At 30.5% G+C, this 7,940-nt stretch overlaps 1 protein-coding gene across 2 annotated transcripts in view; it reads right to left on the minus strand.

The window, feature by feature from the left end:
- LOC118184897 (uncharacterized) overlaps positions 1-6,835 on the minus strand; it is a 75,133-nt gene extending 68,298 nt beyond the window's left edge. The window contains exon 1 of one of the 2 annotated variants that reach the window (XM_035354623.2): positions 6,709-6,835. The gene's annotated coding sequence lies outside the window, so the exon portion shown is untranslated. The remainder of the gene's footprint in view (positions 1-6,708) is intronic. The other variant, XM_035354624.2, reaches the window with a different exon arrangement.
- Positions 6,836-7,940: the final 1,105 nt, after the last annotated feature.

The raw sequence follows: 7,940 nt of genomic DNA on the forward strand, positions 1-7,940 counted from the left end.
TTTATACAGACTCACACAAATCATAAATCTTTTTTAACATGTAAACATAAGAATGAAATACTTAAGAAGGAAGTAGAAAAAAGTGATAGAAGGGCAAGATTTTAAAAAATGCCTGTCAACTATATGTATTGAAATCTATATCGGTAAAGTATTAGTAATATCAAAATTTCTGCTGATCATTCGATATTCTTGAAATTATACTAAACCAAAGTTTGGATACTCCCAAATCCTGTCATACATCCTGCTTCTACTTTCATAAGCAACAAAAATTAAGCTAAATTTTCAATGCGTTCGTACTCCCTTGCATTAAAACGGTAGGTTTTAGTTTATTTTCTGAGTGTATCGTTCTAAAAATTATTATAATAAAATTATTATATATTATTATTATTATATTATGCTTAAAAACTACTATAATAAACAATTTAATTAATTGTGAAATTGCAAAATAATCTCTCGATGCGACTAATAGAATTTCGTATTTTCAACGCAGTTAAAACTATGCAGCCATCTACAAAAATGAAGATATGCAAAGAAAGAAAATTCCTCTTCTTCACATCGTACCTGCATTATTAAAATTCGTCATCCAGTTCCAAATAATTTTAACTTTTTATTTTGTAATCTGATCAGGAAATTCAGAGTAACTGGAATGGAATTTATATTGTGCTTTTTAAGATTTAATGAGCAATATGACCTGCCCGTTACACGAGAGTTTAACTAAGAAACGCAATTCGCTTACAGAATTTCCCTTATTTTTGAAAACCGAGTAGTTCAATTATTTCCTGCTTTAGATACGCCGGCACCATGACCATCATGAGATTCATGATTCAATACATAGGAATTTTAAACACATTGTCACTCAGGTGCGGATGGCACTGATCTGGCCGATAAAACCGGCACTTTTATACCGGCTGATCGCAAAAGTGCCTGGCATGCTTACGAAGAACAATTTATACAACGAGTAATGTATAATTATAACAAGGTTTATTTATTTATTTTTAGGAACCATATTTATGTCTAATACTTAGAACCCTTAGTATAAGTATTTTGAATAAGCAAGTATTTTTTTTTTTTTGAATGAATCTTATCCGCGAAGTAAAAGTTTACAGATTGAATGCACCTTAATATTATAAATTTCAAAGAATCAAGATCATGTTGTGTAATCAGTAGTATTCCTTCTCATGTTCTCCATTCCAAAAGGTTTAAATCCCTCTGTTTGGTGTTTTTTCTCCCTTATTCTCATTCTTTTTGTCTGCCTGATGCAAGTTCAAAGTTCATCAGTTTTCGATAAGCTGCTTACTTATATAAAGATGTGTAACTACACTCTAATTGGAATTGTGTATTTTATTTTTGATTTAATTATTAAATTTTAATTATTAAAATATAAACAACTTTAAATTAAGATATAATCAACTATTAAAATATAAATTTAAAACTTGTTCTGAACTTTTAGTTTACATGTATAACTAAATATCAGCATTCTTTAATCTTCATCAAGATGCCGGGACACCATGTGAAACTCTAAGTCAACAGTAGCTGACTAGCATAAATGTGCAAGCATCGTTATGAAATCGTCGAGGTTGCGGTACATGCTTTAGTTTTTTTTCCAAGTCCAAACTTACATTATTTTCTTTACGACCAAAATCGAACAAGAATAATAGACCATAAATTGATTACTAATTACAGAGCTAATTAACTTGTAATGTGATATAAATCTTCAAAGATGTAAAGATACAGATTTGATTAAATTTTATTCGCACTTTTCAGGAAAAAAAATAAACTTATAAGATATTTCTCCCACCTTCTTAGCATGCCTTCGTAGTGTAGTGGTCTGCACGTTGGTGCTTATTCCAGAGGTCCGTGGTTCGATTCCCGGCGAGGGCGTTGCTTATTTTACATCACTCCTGCTTTAAAAATAACCTAATGACAAAGTGAACTGCACTGCGAATTTTGGCACTAAGAAAAAGTGCTTTGTTTAAGAATATGTTTAAATGTGAAGAGCCATTTTTCACAGTTGAAAATTAATAAAAAAGGAAAGCGATTGTTTGATGAACATGTACTATCCATGGTAAAGACAATATCTAGTAATTTCTCTTCGAGGCTACCAACTTTATCAGAATCGAAACGCCATCGAGTGTCAAACTATATTAAGAAATAAAGTTTACAACTGTTTACATACAAACATATGTATTTTCATTTATACGGCTATGAAAAATTTAATGAATGAAGGACAGAGACTGGGTTGTGATTATTTATTTTCAAGCTTTGTCCTACTTGGAAAACTTGTTCTGGAAACTTAGAATGTTTTCATAATTTGTTTATTTTTAGTTTAAAATCAAAATAAGTTATTTGATGATTAATTGTGTTACAATAAGTTGAAATAATTGTCAAACTGAAAATTGAATATTTAGCTGCCAATATATTGTGTAACCTACAAAAATGCATTGTAGGTACCAATCTTTAGATTTCAGACAGAAAATAAGTATAAATTTGAATTTTCTTCTTTGCGATGTTATTATTATTGTTTATATCTGTTTTGATCAAATTTAGTAAGCGAATTTTGAAACTTATTTAAAATGTCTTTTTTCTTGTATTAGTAAAAAATTTTCATTTTGTTAAAAAAGAAAAGAACTCTGGCCTGTCAATTGATTTCAGATCTTGCATTTGGCCCTATGCAATTTAAGTTTGAGAACACTGGAATAAAGAATGAAATCCAGCAAATCAAAGTTTGCAACGAGATAAAGTGAGCTAACGTGGACTAGTTTAAGATGATCGGTTAATCTATGTTTAAGCAATCTTTCCCATCGCTCTTACTTTCAACTCACACTTTCTTGTCAGAATGTAAATGATCCAGCGCCCGCGTATTCAAATGAGGTAGAAAGAAGTTAATATTAAGGGAAGATTTGGGGAGGTAAAAAGAGAGCTTGTTCTGCCTGCCTGAAGAGCACATTGCTGTCTTTGATTTTCTATGGATTAGACTTCTGTGGCGTTGAGGGCTTCTTATCGTTAGGCTTGTGTAAGCCGATTCTTCCAGTCAGAGTTAGCCTGAGCGGTAATTAACTTGTAAAGCCTTTAGTGCTAATTTAACTAATTTTAAGTTATTCTTTGTCTTTTGAGTTAAGTCAAAAGTGTTGGCTTTCATAAGCATGAGTTGGTGCCATCTGTGAAATTTATCTGAGTTAATGAAGGTATTTTACACCCTTCTCCTGACTTAAAGATAATTCTTTAAACAGTCTTCGAACGTCGAGCTTAGTTTATGATAGCAAAATAAACGAGACGTTATAACCTTTAACGTTAGTTCATCGTTAGATCTTTCTCTTTCTTTTTTTATGGGGGTGGGAGGTCCGTTAAATTTTTCTTCCAATGAGTTTCTTTTTTATTTGTCCCGTAAATCTTGAATTATGATTAAATGCTTCAACTGCTTTTAAACCATAGATAAGGCGGACCTAATACGATAACTGACAGCTTGTAAGGATCTTAAGTTTTACTAACGTTTATTTTATGTTAAATCTTTACTATCACTTTTTATTTTCTACTTCCGGCCAGAATTAAAAGTTTTAACTTATTTATGCAAATTTGTCTTGCAAGTACTTAAGTTACCAAGTACTTAAGTTGTGGCTTTTTGCCAAGCAAGAGAGAGGAAGGAGCTATTAGAAGCAGGCCGCTTGCCATAGCAGTTTTACTCGGTTGCTGGTTGCCTTCAAGGCCAGAGGTTTAATCCTCTTGATAATTTTAAACGTATCGTAGTGTTAGCAGTTCTCTGTACTACATACGGCTTTTTGTTAATATACGGCCAATCTTGGAGTTAGGCACTTGTTTGATTAATCCAAAGTTAGTTTAGTTAGAGTTTAGTTAATATTTTTATATTCTTACGTTCAGACCACAAGTGGTTGGTCTCTGTATTCCGAAGTCCGGAAATCATTGTAAAGAGAGAAAAATAAAGGGTTTCGTATACCCTTCCTGTGTGTATTGTCAACTTCCAAATTTATTGAACATAGCTTTAGTAAGCTCCCTGTTCCGAGTCAGGACAGTTAATGTTCCCAAAGCAAGTAAGAAGGAACACAGAACCTGATAAGCTTGCGAAATATCCTGAATTCCTGATAGGCGCATAGGTTCCTTTTTTTTTTTTTTTTTTTTTTTTTTTTTTTTTTTTTTTTTTTTGCTTATGGTTATTTTATTTCCGAATAAACTATATGCCGGATACCTATGACTAGAATATTTTATATTAATTTCAATGGCCTTTTAAACAAAATTCAATCTTAATTAGGAAACAAATTTTCAAATTAAACGCTTCTCATAAAAGAAGTTCTTTGGGAATTTAAATTTTAACGAGATTTTTCTCAACCATTTTATTTTTCCGCTTTCATATAAATTTTACTCATTTTTATAAATAGTTTATGACAAATATACAAAATGACTAATAAATATTGTCATTTTTCTCACAGAAAAAGGCCCACCAGCGGCCGAGCGGTAAAGTCGCTGAACACTGGTAGTTCGGTCCGAGGTTCGAATCCCGCGAACGGGCTGGCTGCATGGGCGTTTTCGTGGTTTTCCCCATGTGTAACGTGTATACGAGCCAGTTTCCCTTAGAAAGTCCTCCACGAAGGCATCCCTCCTCTTAGGCAGATAGCCCTCGAGGCTTTGCCACAATTATACACACACACAAACACAGAAAGATGGGCCCCCCAGCGGCCGAGCGGTAAAGTCGCTGAACACTGGTAGTTCGGTCCGAGGTTCGAATCCCGCGAACGGGCTGGCTGCATGGGCGTTTTCGTGGTTTTCCCCATGTGTAACGTGTATACGAGCCAGTTTCCCTTAGAAAGTCCTCCACGAAGGCATCCCTCCTCTTAGGCAGATAGCCCTCGAGGCTTTGCCATAATTACACACACACACACAGAAAGATGGAAAAAAATTAAAAAGAGCAACTGAAAATTTCAATTATTAATTTACCGTCAGATATTATCTAATAATTCATTCACAAACCAGCTTTTCATTTCCACTCGTGTTATTAAAATGAATTATTTACTTTGTGATAATTGATGAAAATCTAATCTAACAGCCTTTTTTAGAGAAAAAACTCTCGTGTATTCACTGACTAAATCATAGACTGATTCTTCACTTAACGAAAACATGTGTACTATCTGTAACATAGTTTCTGTAACTACTAAAACAGTCTGTGACAAATGGGGGGGGGAGTTAATTTGTCAGTTTTAAATGGCATACTTCTTTAAGCAAGTAACTATGTCTGACATATCTTTATGAATAACCTGTTTAACTTCATTCTTTCTTAATATTATTTGTCTACTTTTATTAACAATTTTGTGATATTTTAGAATAATGATTTTTAATCTTTTATTAATATAAAAACTGTCTTGGGGGAAAAAACAGTAAACATTTTCAAACTTTTTACCAGAAATTTTTAAAGTACGAGTATAATTTAAAATGAGCGTACTAGATAATTAAATATAACTGAAACAGCAATAATAAAAATAATTTTCGATACATACTTTAAACAGAATTTTCTTCAAAAACACTTCTTCTCAAATAATATTTTAAATACTGTCTAGTTAAAAAAAATGTTGTTATAAACAATTATGAATGTATAACGAAATATGATGATCCTCTTCGGTGAGCTCTTGTGGTAAAATGGTTATTCATTCAGTTATCAACTAGACTACCTGTTTTTATAAATCCCAACCCTTGTTGCATTATTTTATAAATTATTATTTTATTTAAAATTCATAAACGCATAACAATAATGGCCCAAGGTATAAAGAATGAGGCTTGTAGTTTAAAAGTTATATTCCATATTAATCATTGTAATATGTCAATATATAAAATAATATGTAAACAATATATATGCAATATATATAAATAATATATGTAAACAATATATCAAACAATATACTCTAAGATAAATTTTACTTAACTGTTTAATTCACGTAAATCCTTGCAGAAAAATAAATTAAACCGGATGCAAAATTTTGCGTCTAGAATTAAATCTTCGTTTATGTTAGAAATAATCGTAGTAAGATTAACGAGAAATAATAAACCAAACACAAATGAACAAATATCAAGAAAAGTAGAAACGTTGAGATCAGATTAATTAAAGAAAAGTAATATTTTTCTCCTTTCTACCTCTCTTGACTCATGTTTACGTTTTATAGAGAAAAGAAAACAAATTATATAAAAATTTCATTCTAATTTTCTAATTTTAAATTAAACTGTGGAAAAAAGAAAATAAGTTTTTTTTTTTTTTTTTTTTTTTTTTTTGGAGGGGGATATTTTTCTGTTGTCCACATCATACAAGTAACTAAAAGTACTATTCTACAAGCTTAAAACGAATTATAGTCATAGCAGGTGATAAAATAATGATGTGGTCTTTACATCATTCAGTTATGGTCATAGTATTAACTAAATTGCTAATATCTTATAATGTCTAGTCTTTAAAACTTTTTTGATTAGTTTTAATATAATTAACCTTTTTCACCTTAATCCTTTTAAATTTTATTACTTTTTTTTTTTTTTGTTGTTGTTGTTGTTGTTAAAAGAAACAAATCTTTAAAAAAACTGAACCATCAAATTCAAGCTCACGTTTAATTTCTTGAAATATGATTTGCCTTGCCTTGAATTAAAATACAGACATTTAAAAAATTCTCAAATATTCGTTATTGCAAACTGTTTTGAATCATAAAATATTATTAGACTTACCTCAGGAGGAAATTGCTAAGTATACTTTGACGTGTTCCTCAACATATAAACTGAACCACAGAAATCGTGGGAATTTGGACATACGCTCAGTGACGATGAAATAGCAACACCTGCAACTTGGAGGATACACAATCTTATCACCAGAAGTATCTTCATCTAGATGGAAGTTTTCAAGAGAACTAATAGCAAGGATCAGCAACTGAAAATGACTAGGTTTAATTTGAGGGAGTCTTATCTTTCCTATCACTCATTGTTCTAGAAGTGTAAATAACGTGAACGCTAATCGACTGTAAAAACATTTTTTTTTTAATTTTTAATATGGGCTCTGGAACTTTCAAATATTATGGGCTATTTTTCAAAAAACTATAAGAAGATAGGCAGATAAATATAAATCTCTGCAATTAAAACTAAAGTAAGAAGCAAAAATTCTTATAAATGTAATCAAGAACATATGATCTTAAAACCTAAGAAGAAAAATAAAAGGTAGAAAATTTAAAAAAAAAAAAAAAAATTAAACTTGATTTTTCTGAAAGTGTACGAAATTAAATTGTTTTGTTTTTATATATGAAGGGCTAAAACTAACTACACTGTAAGGCCATCCGCATTATATTAAAAATTCGAATCTTAAATTTTCTCAAATTCAATTCTAAATTTTCAAAAAGTTTTCCAATAATTCGAACTTCGATTCTTCATATCGATACGTTATGGTTCTTTTGTTGGTATAATTTTAGGCATAACTCGACTCGAATTATGCCTAAATATAAAATTTTGTAAGACTTGGCGAGAATCTTACCGAGAAATTTAAAAATTTATTCTAGGGGACTTTTCTCAATATGCGCCAAGAATGAATTCACTTGACGAAATTATTAATTTATAGTAACCTATTTTCGTTTCCCTGTTTTTCTTTGCGCACAAGCAAAAAAAAATGTGGGTCGTTCATTCTTTCAAACAATTTTAACAAAGTGCGTAAAGCACATTTGACGTTTTTATTGCTTATAAGAGAGATTTCTATACGTACCACTATATAAATAAATATACGCGAATTTTTCGAAATTTTGCATAAAAAACTATAATTTCTTGCAAGTATACCTAGAAATATATCTACTTTAAGGTGATGGCAAAAATATTATAGGCTATAATTTAAAAACGTTTTTCGAAAAATTTATAAAAATTACGAAAAAATGCAAATTTAGAAGTAAACTAGAAATTATCTACGAATTTTATTTGGATTG

The sequence above is a fragment of the Stegodyphus dumicola genome, chromosome 5 (genome assembly GCF_044657685.1).
Source record: "Stegodyphus dumicola isolate Sdum_Otavi_A_Nest chromosome 5, ASM4465768v1".
NCBI classification, from domain to species: Eukaryota; Metazoa; Arthropoda; class Arachnida; order Araneae; family Eresidae; genus Stegodyphus; species Stegodyphus dumicola.